This window comes from Enhydra lutris, unplaced genomic scaffold, assembly GCF_002288905.1.
Source record: "Enhydra lutris kenyoni isolate GAN:26980312 unplaced genomic scaffold, ASM228890v2 scaffoldscaffold79, whole genome shotgun sequence".
Taxonomy (NCBI): Eukaryota; Metazoa; Chordata; class Mammalia; order Carnivora; family Mustelidae; genus Enhydra; species Enhydra lutris.
In genome coordinates this window covers 1,281,711-1,299,946 of record NW_019154163.1, presented here as the reverse complement: position 1 = coordinate 1,299,946, position 18,236 = coordinate 1,281,711, and the positions used below count along the sequence as shown (strand labels likewise).

General features: G+C 36.0%; 1 pseudogene; it reads left to right on the top strand.

The window, feature by feature from the left end:
• The first annotated feature begins 1,218 nt into the window (after positions 1-1,218).
• LOC111160899 lies at positions 1,219-1,906 on the top strand (annotated as a pseudogene).
• The last annotated feature ends 16,330 nt before the right edge of the window (positions 1,907-18,236 follow it).

The window sequence follows — 18,236 nt, the reverse complement described above, 5'->3', positions numbered from 1 at the left end:
TAAAGAAGCCAGAAAAAGAACAAGTGAAGCCTAAAGTGAGAAGAAAGGAAATAAAGATTAGAGCAGAAATAAATGATATAGAAACTTAAAAAATACATTGGAACAGTTAAATGAAACCAGGTGTTGGTTCTTTGAAAACATTAATAAAAATGATAAACCCACAGCCAGACATAAAAAAAAAAAAAAAAAAAAAAAAAAGGAAGAGAGAGAGAGAGAGAAAGAACAAACCAAATAAATAAAATCACAAAAGAGGAGAAATAATAACAAACACCAACAAAATACCAAAAAATGATATTATGAAAAACTGTATGCAAAAAAAAGGACAACCTAGAAGAAATGGACAAATTCCCAGCAACATATAAGCTATCAAAACTTATACAGAAAGAAATAGAAAACTTGAACAGACTGATAACAAGCAAATAAATTATACCATTAATTTAAAAACTGACAACAAACAAAAGTCCAGGACCAGATGGATTCACAGGTGAATTCTACCAAACATTTAAGAAGAGTTAATACCTATTGTCAAACTATTCCCAAAAAACAGAAATGTAAGGAAAACTTCCAAATTTATTCTATAAGACCAGGACTGCCCTAATACTAAAACCAGAAGAAGACTCTACAAATAAAGAGAACTACAGGCCAATATCTCTGATGAATGTGGATGCAAAAATTCTCCATATAATATAGCAAACTGAATCTAACAGTACATTAAAAAACCACTCACCATGATCAAGTGGGATTTTTTTCCCCCTGGGTTGCAAAGTTGGTTCAATAGTTGTAAATAAATAATGTGTTGTAACACATTAATAGAAGAAAAAAAGAACCAATAATCAGAGGTGCCAGGTACTGAGACAGACCAAGGACCTTCAGTAATCCCTCTCAGAGTGTGCCGCCTCCATGAGTGGAAAAGTGTATGGGAGAATGGTGATGTTATCTGGAATTGGAAGGAAGCAGAAATTTCTCCTTTGCTGGCATGGGACTTGAGGCACTAGGGCACAGAAAGTGGGCTGGCCAGAGACAGGGTCAGTCTACAGGTCCATAAGAGCTGAGATGTCCAGTGGCCCATGCACCATATTAGCTCCTCTCCTGCCTCCTTTAGAAGCTTAGGATTTTGAACCCTAAGAAGGCAGCAGAATCCTCTGGGATCTCTAACCCCTTCCCCTGTCAGGTTGAAAACTTTCACATGGCAGAGGTCCAGGTGTGCCCTTCTTGTGCATGGAGCCTCTGGTAGCTGTGCCCCTTATATACATGATACATACAATACCCTGGGGTAGAGCCTGTGTGTGTGTGGACCTATGTGACTTGGAGGCCAAGAGCAGCCACTTGGCAATATGGGCCCTGTGGACCTGCTGGTGAACAACACTGCTGTGGCACTGCAGCAGCCCTTACTGGAGGTCAATAAGGTGGCATGTGACATCCTTTGATGTGAACCTGTGGACTGTTTTCAAAGGCCCCATTTCATGGCCCATGGCTTAATAGCTAAGAGAATCCTGGGATCCATCATGAATGACTCCAGTCAGGCCTCACTTACACAATGACTAATCACAGCATCTGCTGTTCCATCAAGGTTTCCATGGACATGTTGACCAAAGGGATGGTTCTGGAGTTTGGGCCATGCAAGATCTGTATAAATACAGTGAACCCCATAGTGGTGATGACCCCTATGGGCCATGGCAACTGAAGTGACTCCTAGAAGACCAAGACCATGCTGGATTGAATATCACTTGTCAAATTTGCTGAGGTGGAGAACATGGTGGACATCATTCTTTTCCTGCTCAGTGACTAGAGCAACATCACTACAGGTTCCACTATGTCAGTGGATAGAGTTCTGACTACCGAGTCTACTCTACTAACACACCCTCACTACATGCTGAGCCCGTGCCTGTTCTCCACCCTCCAATAAACATGATTCTTCTGTACACCCTACACACTGATTCCCTGGCTTCTGCCAAGTGACCAGAAAATCTTAAAAAAGAAAGAAAGAAAGAAAGAAAGAAAGAAAGAAAGAAAGAAAGGGGATGGAGAAATATTTGTCATGCAAATGGATATCAAAAAAGCCAAGGTAAGAATACTTATATTTTTAAAGAATAGACTTTAAAACAAAGGCTGTAACAAGATACAAAGAGCACAATATAATCATAAAGAGGAAAAAACAACAATAAGATATAACAACAGTAAATATTTATACACTTGATATGAAAGAATCTAAATACATAAGATAGTTAATAACAAACATAAAGGAAGTAATTGATGGTAATACATCAAAGTAGGAAACATTAACACCCCACTTACATCAACAGACAGCATCCAAACAAAAAATAAACAAGAAAACCATGGCTTTGAATGATAGATGGAACTAGATGGATTTAACAGATATATTTAGAACATTCCATAGTAAAACAGCAGAATACATATTCTTTGCAAGTATACATGAAACATTCTCCAGAATAAATCACATATTAGGCCACAAAATAAGTTTCAACAAATTCAAAATATCAAAGTCATACCATGCATTATTTCAGGCCAGAATGGTTTGAAACTAAAAATGAACCAAAAAAAAAAAAAAAAATTTAAACAGAGCACAAACATGTGGAGGTTAAATAATATACTATTAAACAATGAATGAATCAATGAAGGAATCAAAGAGGATAGATGCTAGATATAGATAATAGATAGATAGATAGATGATAGATAGATAGATAGATAGATAGATATAGAGATATATAAATGAAAATGAAAACCCAGTGGTCCAAAATCTTTGGGACACAGCAAAACTTTGGCAAGTTTTAGCAATACAGGCCTACCTCAAGGAGCAAGAAAAAAATAGCCAATAAATAAAATAATCTTACGCCTTTAGGAACTAGAAAAAGAACAAACAAAACCCAAAATGAACAGAAATAATTAAGATTTGAGCAGAAATAAATGAAATAGAAATGAAAACAATACAAAAGATCAAAGAAACCAGGAGCTGGGTCTTTGAAAAACCAAAAAAAAAAAAAAAAAAAAGACAAGAAAAGCATTTAACCAGACTCCTCAAAGAGAAATTGAGAGAGTTCAAATGAACAAAATAACAAGTGAAAGACAAAAACAATAACCAACACAATAGAAATAAAATTATAAGAGAACATCATGAAAATTATATGCCAAAATATTGGGTGACTTACAAAAATTTAATCAATTCCTAGAAACACAGGACCTCCAAAAAATCAGGAAGAAGTAGAAAATTTGAACAGACCAATTACTAGCAATAAAATTTAATCAGTAAAGAAAGAAAGAAAGAAAGAAAGAAAGAAAGAAAGAAAGAAAGAAAAGACAGAAAGAAAACAACAACAAAAAAATCTTAAATAAAAGCCCAGAATCAGATGGCCTCACATGTCAATTCTACCAAATATTTATTTATTTATTTATTTATTTATTTAGCAGTGGGAGGACAGAGGAAGAGGGAGAAACAGAATCCCAAGAAGGCTGCAGTGCAGAGTCCAATGTGGGGCTCAATCTCATGACCTCAAGATCATGACTTGAGCTGAAATCACGAGTTGGATGCCCAACCAACTGTGTCACCCAGGTACTCCAATTCTACCAAACACTTACAAAGGAATTAATACCTATTCTTCTCAAAGTATTCAAAAAATATTTGCTAGGAAGGAAAGCTTCCAAAATCATTTCATGACACAAGCATTATTTTGAAATGAAAACCAGATAAAGACACTATAATAAAAAAAAACAAGTTTACTACAAGCCAATATCTCTGATGAACATAAATGCAAAAATCCTCAATAAAATATTTTCCAACAGAATCCATACACATATTTTAAAAAGACATTTCATCACATTCAACTGGAATTTATTATTGGAATTCCAGGGTGATTCAATATTTGCAAATCAAACAAAGCAATACATCAATATGAGAAAGGAAGAAATCATATAATCATTTCAATAGATGCAGAAAAAAGCATTTAACAAGTACAGCATTCACTCATGATAGACACCCACAACAAAGTAGGTTTAGAGGTAACATACCTCAACAAAATAAAAACCATGTATGAAAAGCTCACAACTAACTTAATATTTGATAGTAAAGCTTCCCATCAGGAACATGACAAGGATGTGTCCCTCTACACTTCTATTCAATAGTACTGAATGTCCTAGCCACAAAAATTAAACAAGAAAAAAAAATGCCAGGCATTCACATTATTAAGGAAAAAGTAAGACTTTCACTATTTGCAAATGACTTAATACTGTATATAGAAAATACTAAAGACCACATAAAAAGACTACTATAACTGATAAAATCAATAAAGTTGCATGAAACAAAATCAATTTGTAGAAATCTATGCATTTCCACACACTAATAAAGCAACAGAAAGAGAAATTAAGAAAACTATCCAATTTACAATTTCATCAAATTAATAAAATGCCCAAGATTAAACTTAACAAAGCAGCTGAATGACCTGTACCTGCAAACTATAAACCAGTGATGAAAGAATTTGAAGAACACAAAGAAATGGAAAGGCTTTCCATGCTCATGGATTGGAAAATTAATATTGTTAAAATGTCTATTCTACTGGGGGAGGAGGCAAGATGGAAGAAGAGTAGGGGACCTCGTTTCATCTGGTCCTTCAAATTTAGCTGAATATCTATCAAACCATTCTGATCACCCACAGAAGAGTAGGGGAACCCATTTCAACTGGCCCCTGAATTTATCTGGATATCAAACCATTTTGAAAACCCAAGAAATCAACCTGAAGTGTAAGAAAGTATATCTGGAACTCTGCAAGCCGAAAAGTGACTGTTTTTTGCAAGGTAGGAGTTGTAAAGTCCTGAATCTACAAGGAAATATCAGAAGATAAACAGAGAGTGGGAGGGAACCTCCATAAGCTGGCTAGTGGAACATGATGTAGCAATGGGATGCAAAATCAGAACCCTTAGAAATCTACTCTAGTGAGAGACATCCTTTCCTGAAAAGGGCTCAAGGGGATGAAAAGTGCAGAATTCTAGGTGGGTCATTGTTGTCTCAGGATCCCAGAAGACAGAATAAACAAGAGCATCTGAACTGGTAGAGTGCACAAGCAGTGGAGGGGAAAACTGGTTATGGTCAGTGAACCCAGGAGGGACTCTCTGCTCTAGTTACCATAAACCAGAGGCTGGGCCAGTCGGGAGACTGCTTTTTGCCTGAGCACCCTGAAAAGGACTGGAATGTGTGGGTCATTTACCATCCTCTAGGGTGGGGACCGAAATGGCTATGCCCAGGACCAGTCAACAGTTCTCAGGGTGGCAGTGGCCCCAGAAAGGAGAGTAGGGCAGGACCCAGCCATGGTCCAGGAGCAGTGTAACAAGATGAGCACAGGAGCCCACAACCACTCTTGGTCCTGCAGCACACGAGGGACAGTGACACTCGAGGGTCCCTCAGATTCAAATTGCAGTGGGCACACACCATGAGAGTCTACAGAGTTTGGTGCACACAGAATTGGAGATTATTTGACCAGGAAGGTTTACTAAAGAGGGGGAACCACAATCTTACAGCTCTGGATCAGAGATACAGGCATGACCATTTTTTCTCTGACCATCTGAAGAAGCATGGAATATACAGATTTTGTTTTCTTTGTATCTTTGGGATGTGTTGCCTTCTATTGCACAAACCAAAATTCAATCAGGAACAAGTGGATCACTCTTGTTTTGTCCTCCCTGCGAGATTACAGTCTCTCTTCCCCCTGCCCTTTTGATTTGTTTTGTTTTGTTTCATTCTGGATTTGTTTGATTTTTCTGTTGTGGCTTCCTATTGCTTCAGAATTGTCTAAGATGTATTTTGCTTGGGTTGTGGTTGATGTTTTGGACTCTGCTTACTCACTCATCTATCCTTCTCTGGGCAAAATGACTAAAAGGAGGAATTCACAACAAAAGAAAGAAACAGAGGCAATGTTCTCTGCCACAGAGCTAATCCATATGAATATATGTAAGATGTCAGAGCAGGAACTCAGGATAGCAATTATAAAGTTAATAGCTAGGCTTGAAAAAAACAGAAGTGACAATACAAAATCTCCAAGGGCTGAAATGAGAGCCAATCAGGCCAAGCTTAAAAATGTTATGAATGAGATGCAACCTAAATTGGATGCTCTAACAGGGTCATTGAGGCAGAAGAGAGAAAAATTGATCTAGAGGACTAGTTGATGGAAGGAAAGGAAGTTGAGGAAAAGAGAGAAAGACAACTAAGAGGCCACAAGGAAAGGCTTTAAAAATTTAATGATGCCTTGAAAGGAATCAATGTCAAAATAATTGGAATCTCAGAGGGGTTGGAGAGAGAGGGCCAGAAGGTATATTTAAGCAAATCATGGCTGAGAACTTCCGTAATCTGGGGAGAGAAACAAATATTCATGTCCAAGAGGCAGAAATGACCCTTCTCTCCCCCTAAAAATAATAGATCAACAGCCCAAAATATAATAATGAAACTTGCAAATCTTAGAGCTTAGAGCCAAAGAAGCTATTCTAAGAGAGGGAGGAACATCAGAACAACAACAACCAACCCACAGAAAGCTGGAAGTCCAGAAAGGTCTAGCAAGATATATTCAGAGTACTAACTGAGAAGAACATGCAGTGAAGAATACTTCATCTAGGAAGCCTGTAATGCATAATGGAAGGAGAGATGCAGAGCTTCCAGGGAAGGCAGAAATTGGAAGAATATGTGACTACCAAGCCAGCCCTGCAAGTATTAAGGGAGATTGTGTAAGTGGAGAGAGACCCCAAAGAGTAACATAGACCAGTAAGGAACAGAGACAAGTTACAGAAACAGGGACTTTACAGGCAATAGAGTGGCACTAAATTCATGTTACTCAATAGTTACTCTGAATTTAAATGGGCTAAATGTTCCAGTCAAAATAAACAGGGTTTCAGATTGGTTAAAAAAAAAAAAAATCGGGATGCCTGGGTGGCTCAGTTGGTTAAGCAGCTGCCTTCAGCTTGGGTCATGATCCCAGGGTCCTGGGATCGAGTCCCACATCACGCTCCTTGCTCAGCGGGGAGCCTGCTTCTCCCTCTGCCTCTGCCTGACACTCTGCCTGTGCTCCCACGTGCTCTCTCTCTATCAAATAAATAAAATCTTAAAAAAAAAAAGAACAGGACCCATCTATATGCTATCTACAAGAGACTCATTTTAGACCTAAAGACACCTCTAGACTGAAACTGAAGGGGTGAAGATCCATTTACCATGCTAATGTACTTCAAAAGAAAGCTGGGCTAGCAGTCTTCATATCAGAAAAAAATAGATATTAAATGTAATAGATGTAGAGGGATACTACATCATAATTAAAAGGTCTATCCAACAAGATTAAACAATGGTAAATATTTCTGTCCCCATTGCAGGAGCAGCACATTAAATAAACCAATTAATAAGCAAAGTAAAAAAACATATTGACAATAATGCATTAATAGCAGGGGAATTCAACACCTCACTCACAGCAATAGACAGATCATTTAAGCAGAAGATAAACAAAGAAACAAGGGCTTTGAATGCCACATTGGACCAGATGAACTTCACGGATATACACAGAATGTTCCACCCTAAAACAACAGAATACTCATTCTTCTCAAATGCACATGGGATTTTCTCCAGAATAGTTCACATACTGGGTTACAAATCAGGTGTCAATCGATACCAAAATACTGAGACTATTCCTGCATATTTTCAGACCACAATGCTTTGATACTGGAATTCAATCACAAGAAAATATTTGGAAGGAATTCAAACACTTGGAGGTTAAAGAGCATCCTGCTAAAGAATGAATGGGTCAACCAGGAAATTAAAGAAGAACTTAAACAATTAATTGAAACTAATGAGAATGAAAATACATTGGTTCAAAACCTGTGGCATACAGTAAAGGTGGTCTTGAGAGGGAAGTACATAGCCATCAAAGCCTCTCTCAAAAAAAAAAAAAAATACCAAATACACAAGCGAACCTTACAACTAAAGGACCGACCTGGAGATAGAACAGTAAATAAAGCCTAAACCAAGCAGGAGAAGAGAAATAATAAAGACTAGAGCAGAAATCAAGGAAATAGAATCGAGAAAACCAGTAGAACAGATCAATGAAACTAGAAGCTGCTTCTTTGAAAGAATTAATGAGCTCAATAAACCTCTGGCCAGACTTATCCAAAAGAAAAGAAAAGGACCCAAATTAATAAAATTATGATGAAGGGAGGAGAGATAATGACCAATACCAGGAAATAGAGACAAATGTTAGAACATGTTGTGAACAGCTATATGCCAACAAATTAGGCAATCTGAAAGAAATAGATACATTCTTGGAAAACTATAAACTACCAAGACTGAAATAGGATTAAATAGACAATCTGAACAGACCAATAACCACTAAGGAAATAGAAATAGTATTAAAAAAAACCCCTCCCAATAGAGGGAACATTCCTGAACTTCATCAAATCTATCTATGAAAAACCCACAGCAAATATCATCCTCAATGGGAAAAAGCTTGCAGCCTTCCCATTGAGATCACGAACATGACAAGGATGCCCACTCACACCACTCTTGTTCAAAATAGTATTAGAAGTTCTAGCAACAGCAATCAGACAACAAAGAGAAATAAAAGGTATCCAAATTGTCAATGAAGTAGTCAAACTCTCTTTCTTCGCAGATGACATGATTCTTTATACGGAAAACCCAAAAGACTCCACCCCCAAACTACTAGAACTCATACAGCAATTCAGTAACATGGCAGGATACAAAGTCAATGTACAGAAATCAGTGGCTTTCTTATACACTAACAATGAAAATACAGAAAGGGAAATTAGAGAATCAATTCCATTTACTATAGCACCAAGAACGATAAGATACCTGGGAATAAACCTAACCAAAGAGGTAAAGGATCTGTACTCAAGGAACTACAGAACACTCATGGAAGAAATTGAAGAAGACACAAAAAGATGGAAGACCATTCCATGCTCTTGGATTGGAAGAATAAACATTGTTAAAATATCTATACTGCCTAGAGCAATCTATACTTTTAATGCCATTCCAATCAAAATACTAAATAATCTTCAACAAAGCATGAAAAGACATACAGTGGAAAAAAGACAGTCTCTTCAATAAATGGTGCTGGGAAAACTGGGCAGCTATATGTAGAAGAATGAAACTCGACCATTCTCTTACACTGTACACAAAGATAAACTCAAAATGGATGAAAGACCTCAATGTGAGGCAGGAATCCATCAGAATCCTAGAGGAGAACATAGGCAGTAATCTCTTCGATATCAGCCACAGCAACTTCTTTCAAGATATGTCTCCAAAGGCAAAGGAAACAAAAGCCAAAATAAACTGTTGTGACTTCATCAAAATCAAAAGCTTCTGCACAGCAAAGGAAACAGTCAAGAAAACAAAAAGGCAACCCACGGAATGGGAGAAGATATTTGCAAATGACAGTACAGACAAAAGATTGATATCCAGTATCTATAAAGAACTCCTCAAACTCAACACACACAAAAGAGATAATCATATCAAAAAATGGGCAGAAGATATGAACAGACACTTCTCCAATGAAGACATACAAATGGCTATCAGACACATGAAAAAAAGTTCATCATCACTAGCCATCAGGGAAAGTCAAATTAAAACCACATTGAGATATCACCTTACACCAGTTAGAATGGCCAAAATTAGCAAGACAGGAAACAACATGTGTTGGAGGGGATGTGGAGAAAGGGTAACCTTCTTACACTGTTGGTGGGAATGCAAGTTGGTGTAGCCTCTTTGGAGAACAGTGTGGAGATTCCTCAAGAACTTAAAAATAGAGCTTCCATATGACCCTGCAATTGCACTACTGGGTATTTACCCCAAAGATACAGATGTAGTGAAAAGAAGGGCCATCTGTACCTCAATGTTTATAGTAGCAATGGCCACGTTTGCCAAACTGTGGAAAGAACCAAGATGCCCTTCAACGGACGAATGGATAAAGAAGATGTGGTCCATATACACTATGGAGTATTATGCCTCCATCAGAAAGGATGAATACCCAACTTTTGTAGCAACATGGATGGGATTGGAAGAGATTATGCTGAGTGAAATAAGTCAAGCAGAGAGAGTCAATTATCATATGGTTTCACTTATTTGTAGAGCATAACAAATAGCATGGAGAACATGGGGAGTTAGGAGAAGGCAGTTGGGGGCAATTGGAAGGAGAGGTGAACAATGAGAGACTATGGACTCTGAAAAACAATCTGAAGGGTTTGAAGAGGTGGGGGGGTGGGAGGTTGGGGGAACCAGGTGGTGGGTATTAGAGAGGGCACGGATTGCATGGAGCACTGGGTGTGGTACAAAAACAATGAATACTGTTATGCTGAAAATAAATTTAAAAAATGATTTAGAAAAAAAAAAAAAAAAAACCTCCCAAAACTGGAGCCCAGGGACAGATGTCTTCTCAGGAGAATTCTACCAAACATTTAAAGAAGAAATAATACCTATTCTACTGGAGCTTTTTCAAAAACTAGAAATGGAAGGCAAACTTCGAAACTCATTCTATGAGACCAGCATTATCTTGATCCTCAAACCAGACAAAGACCCCGTAAAAAAGGAGAATTTCAGACCAATATCCCTAATGAACATTGATGCCAAAATACTCACCAAGATCTGAACCTACAATATAACACAGTACATTAAAATGATTATTCACCCCGACCAGTTGGGATTTATTCCTGGGATACAAGCCTGGTTCAACATTTTCAAATCAATCAATGTGATAGAAAAAAATTAATTTAAAAAAAGGCAAGAACTATATGAACCTCTCAATTGATGTTGAAAATGCATTTGATAAAATATTGCATCCTTTATTGATTAAAACTCTTCAGAGTGTAGAGGGAATGTTCCTCAATATCATAAAAGCAATCTGTGAAAAGCCCACAGAAAATATCATTCTCAATGGGGAAAAACTGAAAGCTTTTCCCTTAAAGTCAGGAACACGACAGGGATGGCCACTCTCACCACTATTGTTCAGCAAGTTACTAGAAGTCTTAGCCTCAGCAATTAGACAATAAAAAGAAATAAAAGACATGCAAATTGTCAAAGAAAAAGTCAAACTCTCTTTCTTTTCACTGGTGGCATGATACTTTATGTGAAAAACCCAAAGGACTCCACTCCAAAATTGCTAGAGCACATACAGAAATTCAACATGTCAGCATAAAAAATCGGTGCACAGAAATCAGTTACATGTCTATACACTAACCATGAGACACAAGAAAGAGAAATTAAGAAATCAATCCCATTTACAATTCCACCAAAAGCTGTAAGATACCTAGGAATAAACTTAACCAAATAGTTAAAGGATCTGTACTCTTAAAAAGTACAGAACATTTATAAAAGAAATTGATGAAGACACAGATAAATTTAAAAACATTCCATGCTCATGGTTTGGAAGAACAAATATTAAAATGTCTCTGCTACCCAGAGCAGTGTACACATTCAATGCAATGTCTATCAAAATACCATCAACATATTTTCACAGAGCTGGAACAAACAATCCTAAATTTTGTATGGAACCAAAAAAGACCCTGAATGGCCAGAAGAATGTTGAAAAATAAAAAATCTGGTGGCATCATAATGCCAGAATTCAAGCTATATTACAAATCATGAAGATAGTATGATACTGGCACAAAAACAGACACATAGATCAATGGAACAGAATACAGAACCCAGAAATGTACCCTCAACTCTATGGTCAATTAATTTTGACAAAGCAGGAAATAATATCCAATGAAATAAGGGCATTCTCTTCAACAGGTGGTGCTGGGAAAATTGGACAGACACATACAGAAGAATGAAACTGGGCCATTCTCTTACACCATACAGAAAGATAAAATGAAAATGAATGAAAAACCTAAATGTGAGACAGAAATACACCAAAGTCCTAGATGAGAACACAAGCATCAACCCCTTCAACCTTGGCCATTGCAACTTCTTACTAGACATGTATCCAAAGGCCAGGGAAACAAAAGCAAAAAATGAACCATTGGGACTTCATCAAAATAAAAATCTTCTGCACAGCAAATGAAACAGTCGACAAAACTACAAAGCAACCTAGAGAATTCAGTAAGATATTTATAAATGACATATCAGATAAAAGGCAAGTATCCAGATATATAAATAACTTATCAAACTCAATACCCAATAAACAAAAAATCCTGTCAAGAAAAGGGAAGAAAACATAAATAGACATTTCTCAAAAGATGACCTACAAATGGCCAAAAGACACATGAAAAAAATGATCCACATCACTAGACATCAGGGAACTACAAATCAAAACCACAATGAAAAACAAAACAAAACAAAACAAAACAAAAACACAATTAGATACCACCTAACTCCAGTCAGAATGCCTAAAATTAAGAAGACAGGAAACAAGAAATATTGGGGCAGATGCAGGAAAGGGGAACCTGCTTACACTGTTGGTTGGAATGCAAGCTGGTATAGCCAGTCTTGAAAACAGCATGGAGGTTCTTCAAGAATTTAAAAATAGGGCTTCCCCATGACCCATCAATTGCATTACTAGGTATTTACCCCAATAATACAATGTGGTGAAAAGAAGGGGCATGTGCACGTTAATGAGCATAGCAGCAATGTCCACAATAGCCAAACTGTTAGAGCTGAGGTGCCTTTCAATAGATGAATGGATAAGGAAAATGTGGTTCATATATACAATGGAATATTACTCAGCTATCAGAAAGGATGGGTACCTGTTATTTGCATTAACATGGATGGAACTGGAGAGTATTATGCTAAGTGAAATAAATCAATAAGAGTAAGACAATTATCAAGTGGTTTCACTCATATGTGGAATACAAGGAATAATACAGAGGATCATAGGGGAAGGGAGGATAAACTGAATGAGAAGAAATCAGAAAAGGAGATAAGCAAGGAGAGACTCTTGACTTCAGGGAAAAAACTGGGGATTGCAAAAGGGAGGTTTTGGGGTGGGGTAACTGGTAATGGGCATTAAGGAGAGCCCATAATGTGATGAGCACTGGGTGTTCTATGCAGCTAATGAAGCACTGAACACTTCATCAAAAACTAATGTTGGCTTATTGAATTGAAATAAAAATATAAAAATAAAAGTCTATACTACCCAAAATAGTCCGCTAATTTAATGCAATCCTTGTCATCAAACCAACAGCATTTTTCACAGAACTAGAAAAAAACAGTTCTAAAATGTGTATGCAACTACAAATGACCCCAAATATCCAAAGCAACTTTGAAAAATAAAAGCAAAACTTAAGGTATCACGTTTCTAGATTTCAAGTATTATTTACAAAGCTGCAGTAATCAGAACAGCGTCATACTGGTAGAAAAAGAGACACGTGGATCAATAGAACAGAACAGAAAATCTAGAAATAACCCCACAATTTTATGATAAATTAATCTTTGACAATTGAGGCAAGAATGTTCAATGGGAAATAGTCTCTTCCACAAATGGGGTTGGGAAAACTGGACAGAATTATGAAAAGAATAAAAGTAGACCACTTTACTTCACCATACACTTGTGAGACAGGAATCCATAAAACCCCTGGAAGAGAGCACTGGGATTATTTCTGACATTGGCCAAAACAACATTTTTTTTCCTGGTTATGTCTCCTGAGACAAGGGAAGCAAAAGTAAAAATAAACTAAAGCTTGAGTAAATGAAAGGACAATATTTTCCTGGATACTAAGATTAAAAAAAAAAAAAAAGTAAAGACAAACTATTGGGACGACATCATAATAATAAGCTTTTTCATAGCAAAGGAAACAGTCACAAAACTAAAAGACAACCGATTGGAATGGTAGAAGATATTTGCAAAAGTCATATATGATAAAGAGTTAGTATACAAAATATTAAAGAATTTAGGGAACTCAACATCAAAAAAATCCAATTAAAAATGGGAAAAAAACATGAACCAATATTACTGCAAAGAAAATATCAGATAGCCAATAGACACATAAAAGGTAACTCTACATCACTCATCATTTGGCAAATGCAAACTCAAACCATAGTGAGATATCACCTCACAGAATTGCTAAAAAAAAAAAAAAAAAAAAAAACAAGAGAAAAACATGTTTTGGTGAGGATATGGAGAAGAAGGAACCCTCATGTTCTCTTGGTTAAGATGCAAACTGGTGCAGCCAGTTTAGAAATCAGTATGGAGGTTCCTCAAAAAATTAAAACTATAACTAGCATACGATCCAGTAATAAACTTACTGTGCATTTACGCAAATAATACAAAAACACTACTTCAAAAAGGTATATGCACCCTTAGATTTATAGCAACATTATTTACAAATTATGGAAACAGCCCAAGTGTGATGTACACACACACACACACACACACACACACACACACACACACAATGGAATATATAATGGAATATTATATTAATCCATTTTTATTATACACACACAGAGACACACACATATATACACACACACATATACATATATATTATATTCTTTTATAAGAATGAAATATTGGGATGCCTGGGTAGCTCAGGTCATGATCCTGCGATCCTGGGATCAAGTCTCATATCAGGCTCCTTGCTCAGCTGGGAGACTTCTTCTCTCTCTCCCTCTGCCTGCCATTCCTCCTGCTTGTGCACTCTCTCTCTCTGACAAATGAAGTTTTAAAAGTAAAATCTCAAAAAAAAAAAAAAGAGAGAGAGAGAGAGAGAGAAAACGACATTTTACTGGAGCCCCTGAGTGGTGCCATCAGTTGTATCCAATTCTTGTTTTCAGCTCAGTTAGGTTGTGATCTCAGGGTCGTGAGATAAAGCCCTGTGTTAGGCTTCTCACTCTGTGCAGAGTCTGCCTGAGACTCTCTCCATCCCTCTTTCTGCCCCTCCCTCCTCTAAAAATGAATTTAAAGAAAAAGAAGGAAATCCTGCTACTTGCAACATGAATGGAGCTAGAGAGTATCATGCTAAGTGAAATATGTTAGTCAGAAAAAGAAAAGTAACATATGATTTCACTCATATGTAGAATTTAAGAGGAAAACAAATGAAATAAAAAAGAAAGACAAACCAAAATACAAACCCTTAATCATAGAAAATAATCAGATGGTTACCAGAGGGGAGGTCCATGGGGGGATGGGTGTAATAGGTGAAGAGGATTAAGACTACACTTATCTTGATAAGTACTGTGTAATATATGGAATTTTGAATGAGTACACTGTACATCTACAACTGAAACTAATATAACACTATATGCTAACTACACTGGAATTAAAATATTTTTTTATTAAAAAAATAAAAATAAAGCTTTTTTAAAGGTATTTTATAAAATGGAGATCATGTAAGAAAACTACTATAATAGTATGGGGAGGGAAAAATGGGTTCCTGAATTTGAAAAATGACAGAATGGAAAAGAGAGAAGAAAAATAAGAAATGTGGAACTTTAATCTACAGGGTTTTGATACATAAGAGTTAGAGGAAAGACTACATAAAACTCTCATTGTTTTATGTAGGTGGTTAAATTTAAAGCATTAAATGCAGTAAGAAGCATGGAAAATGGAAGAAGTTTTATTGGAGGTTGAGGAATAAATATCAAGTTCTATTTTAGGCTCTGAATTTGATGTATATGTGAAATATATGGAAGTAGATCTCTAACAGTAATTTAAAAATTTGGATTTTGAGTTTAACTAGATGTAATCATGGCTACTAATGTAGGTTTGACAATCATGCAATTATACACAGAGGATACAACTGAAGAAACAGGATTGAAGGAGACTAATTCAGGTAAGGAAAATAAAATAAGGACAACAAAGATAAAATCCTGGAAATTGCTTAAGTGATGTTTAAACAAGCAAGTATGAATCCAGATTAAAATTTAGTGAAAACTTAGTCTTCTGTGCGAAAATATCTACGTATATTTTGTCCACATTACCTAGTCTCTCTATACTTCAGTTTCCTTATCAATTAGCTGGCATAATAATAATAGCATTCTCATAGTGCACTTTGTAAATATTCAGTACATCTTAATTGTTATTATCAGTATCATTATTACTATTATTATTCAAGGAGAAGAAAAGATATAGGAAAGAAATATAAAACCAGTTGAAAGATTATAGGAGATGAAGAAGAGAAAGGAAATACAGATCTCTCTTTCATGTGGTTTTGAAGTAAAAGTAGGGAGAAAACAGAGCTGTAACCTGAAGGATAATCATGGTTGGGAATTGTTAATTAGTTTAAGAAGATTTCTTTGATTATTTATATCTAAGACATATAGTATTAATTGTTGGTGAGGGGAATGGGAAATGAAGAAGTGGAAGATTGAGACTGGGTCAAGCAATGGACACTTTATTTCCCAAGACAAAAAAAAAAAAAATGAAGAGAAAGGTGAAGATAGAGATATTTGGAGATCTGAGTGAGGGAAATCACATAACTTCACATTAGAATAAATTGGTCTTCCAATTATGAGATTGTCATAAAGCAGAGAGCACCTTTAGTGATTGTGAAGGTTTGGATGAAGTTGAGAGACTTAAGCTATGGTAAAATATGGTTTTCATATTCTAAAATATTGGTGTTGCAGTAGCTATGAGTGTTGTTGAAATCTATAAAGTGACTGGGTATATAATTTGATGAAATAGAGAAGTAAAGGTATGAATACAGAAGTGCTAAAGAATTTTGAGACTGAAATGTTAGAAATTGATTCTGTAAAAGGAAGCAATGACATGGAATGAGGTAGGGCGAATGTCTGGTCTGGCCCAAAATATTTAATATAAAGAGTTTCCTGTGGCTTAAGACACCTTATGAACATGCTAAAGAGTTCTCACCTGGTGTGGAAGGAAATAAGAATTAATTCTTTTTCTTTTTTTTTAATTACAATTGTTTTATTTTTTTAATTTCTTCTCAGTGTACCGGAATTCATTCTTTATGCACGACACCCAGTGTTCCATGCAATACGTGCCCTCCAAAATACCCACCACCAGGCTCACCCAACTTCCCACCCCCTGCCCTATCAAAACCCTCAGATTGTTTTTCAGAGTCCATAGTCTCTCATGGTTCATCTCCCTCTCCAATTTCCCCCAACTCCCTTCTCCTCTCCATCTCCCCATGTCCTCCGTGTTATGCTGAGTGAAATAAGTCAAGCAGAGAGAGTCAATTATTATATGGTTTCACTTATTTGTGGAGCATAATTCCTTTTCTTTAAACAGAAAGGGGTGTCATGATCACTATAAGATATAGATTATTTGGAAGAAAAAGTGTAGGTAGGAAGGTCAGTTAAGAGGCTGTTTTAGTTGTCCTCCTCTGAACAAAAAAAAATGGCTACTGAATTATATAGAAAGATGTAGTTTGCAATAGCACTGTGAAGGAAAAATCAGTCCTTTAAAATGAAATCCTACCATTTGTATCAATATGGCTGGAGCTAGAGAGTATTATGCTAAGTGTAATAAGTCAGTCAGAGAAAGACAAATATTGTATGATTTTCCCATATGTGGAAATTTAAGAAACACAACAAATAAGCAGAAGGAAAAAAGAAGCAGAGAGACAAACCAAGAAACAGACTCTTAAATATAGAGAACAAGTGATAGTTACCAAAAGGGAGGTGGGCAGGGGGATAGGTTAAATAGATGATGAGGATTAAGGAGTGCACTTGTGATGAGCACAGAGTGATGTTTGAATTGTTGAATCACTATATAGTACACAAGAAACTAATATTACAGTGTATGTTAGCTAACTGGAATTAGAATAAAGACGTTAAAAATCAGTATTTTAAAATTTCCTATATTAAAGAAAAATTGAAAATTGCCATACTATACATAAATTTTAAGTAATTTCACCAAACCATACATAAAATGAAAGAACATTATAGTGATAAATTGTATAATCTATTTCCTGAATGTTAATATTTAATAATATGAAGCCGACATTAAAATTTGTTAGAGAAAATGCTACATGGTAGTTTTTTTTTAAATTTAACTAGTGAGAAATAATTGTCACTTCACAAATAAATTCAATTTCTAGACCCTTATGGATTTAGGCTTATCAACATGAATTAGAGGAGACGTTAGAATTCTAATGCAATAAAAATTAAAGTATGGAAAATATAGAAAAATGTTATAATTTAATTTATCTCCATCCTCAGCCCCACCAATTCCTGCTTTTAACATTGTCATAACTTTGGCAAATCGGTAATCAATGTTATTATTCATTCCATATTTTTCTTAATAAGGAATGCATTTATTATCATTCATGGCTTAAATACATTAGTT